This window comes from Mus pahari, chromosome 18, assembly GCF_900095145.1.
Source record: "Mus pahari chromosome 18, PAHARI_EIJ_v1.1, whole genome shotgun sequence".
In the NCBI taxonomy this organism is placed as follows: Eukaryota; Metazoa; Chordata; class Mammalia; order Rodentia; family Muridae; genus Mus; species Mus pahari.
Genome location: NC_034607.1, coordinates 2,236,693 through 2,238,807, shown reverse-complemented (window position 1 = coordinate 2,238,807; position 2,115 = coordinate 2,236,693). Strand labels below are relative to the sequence as shown.

The following is a 2,115-nucleotide window of genomic DNA, read 5'->3' as shown; positions in this document are numbered from 1 at the left end:
AATGAGATGATCATGTGGTTTTTGTCTTTGAGTTTGTTTATATAGTGGATTACGTTGATGGATTTCCATATATTAAACCACCCCTGCATCCCTGGCGATAGATTTCCATATATTAAACCATCCCTGCATCCCTGGCGATAGATTTCTGTATATTAAACCATCCCTGCATCCCTGGTGATAGATTTCCGTATATTAAACCATCCCTGCATCCCTGGTGATAGATTTCTGTATATTAAACCATCCCTGCATCCCTGGTGATAGATTTCTGTATATTAAACCGTCCCTGCATCCCTGGTGATAGGTTTCCGTATATTAAACCATCCCTGCATCCCTGGGATGAAGATCAGGCCTTGTTTCTAAGAGAGAAAATTCAATCTCTCCACTCTTGGATCTTAAAATTAGTGGAAGTGAGGGATGAAATAATCCAAGATTGAAAAAATTCAAAAAGATGTGATTGTATGAAAAGAGAGTAACAATGTAGACTTTGGTTACATATAGGCACTGCTGGTCTGAATATGTTTGGCCCAAGGAATGTCACTATTGGAGGTATGGACTTCTTGAAGTAGGCATGGCCTTTTTGGAGTAGGTGTGACCATAGAGGAAATGTGTCAGTGTGAGCATGGCCTTTAAGAACCTTGCCCTGTGTGCCTGGAAGCCATTCTTCTAGCTGCCTTCAAAACAAGAGATAAAACTCTCAGCTCCTGCAGGGCCATGACTGCTTAGATGCTGACATAATGCCTGCCATGATGATAATGAACTGAACTTCGGAACCTGTAAGCCAGCCCCAGTTATATGCTGACATTTATAAGAGTTGTCATGGTCATGGTGTCTCTTCACAACAGTACAACCCTAACTTAGATAACTGCTGGGGAGTGGTACTTCAGATGTGTCCGTTGATGTCAGCTGGAAGAAAGAGGATGATTAAAGGGAAGAGAAGCAAATGTGGCAATAATATAATTTGTGAAAAGCTTGAAGACATGATGGATTTCAAGAATACAGAGGACACTAAGGAGAAAATAAGGGTATGAGGGATTAGGTTGTAGGTGTCATCATGGTGTGATGGTTTATATATGCTTGACACAGGGACTGGCACTATAAGGAAGTGTAGGTGTTGGAGTAGGTGTGTCACTCTGGGTGTGGGTTTTAAGACCCTTATCATAGCTGCCCAGGAGTCATGAAGATGTAGAACTCTCATCTCTGCCCACACCATGTCTGCCTTGATGCTGCCATGTTCCTGCCTTGATGATAATGGATTGAACCTCTGAGCCAGTAAGCCAGACCCAATGAAATGTCCTTTATAAAAGTTGCCTTAGTCATGGTGTCTATTCACAGCAGTAAAACCCTAACCAAGACACGTGGGGATCTCCACCTTTTCAAAGCCTTGACTTCCAAGGCAGAAGCAAACTGTAAAAAGTGGAATTCCCCTAGCTATTGTGGAAACAGCATCTATGGGACCAATGAACTGGTGCACTGGTAAAACCTGGCACAGCAATAAATACACCTTGTGACGGGCACAGGTCCTTTACACAATCCTACATGTGTGGTTGCTTCTCATCCTCAAAGATGGCTCTGCAGCAGGTTCCATCCTCTCACTTGTAACAAATGCACAGTGGAATCAAATGACTTCTAACTTTGCATATCATGGAAGGTCAAGAAAGAGTTAGGCAGCATGGGTAAATGTGGCAGTAATGTTCTGGTGTATAACAATGCCATATCCCTCATGCAAAACTTCCTGGCTAGAAACCATCCACCATGGCAGACCACCAGGCATGATCCTAGTTCAGAGAAGATCTGGGAATACAAAAGGGAAACTCTTTAAAGGACAATGACTGAGGGAGAACTCTGAACACCAGCCAATCAATGATGGGTATTCCAGGCAAAACAAAGAGTTGCCATGGTAATTCTGGGGACATGAAGAGGGGAAGAGAGTAAATTACAACCAGTGTGGTGGAGTGTCTCTTTAGTTTCAGCTGCTTGGCATACTGAGACAGGAAGATGTTAATTCTTCCCATATATGTGTCTTCTGAATATATGTAATTAGTTTGTTGTCAACCTGAACAACTTTGCTGCATAGTTTTTCAAAAGAGAAGAGGAGAGGAGAGGAGAGGAGAGGAG

General features: G+C 42.6%; 1 protein-coding gene across 1 annotated transcript in view; it reads right to left on the bottom strand.

The window, feature by feature from the left end:
* The window catches only part of LOC110335584 (H-2 class II histocompatibility antigen, I-E beta chain-like), a 20,020-nt gene that overhangs the window by 11,553 nt on the left and 6,352 nt on the right, over positions 1-2,115 (bottom strand). The window lies entirely within an intron of this gene.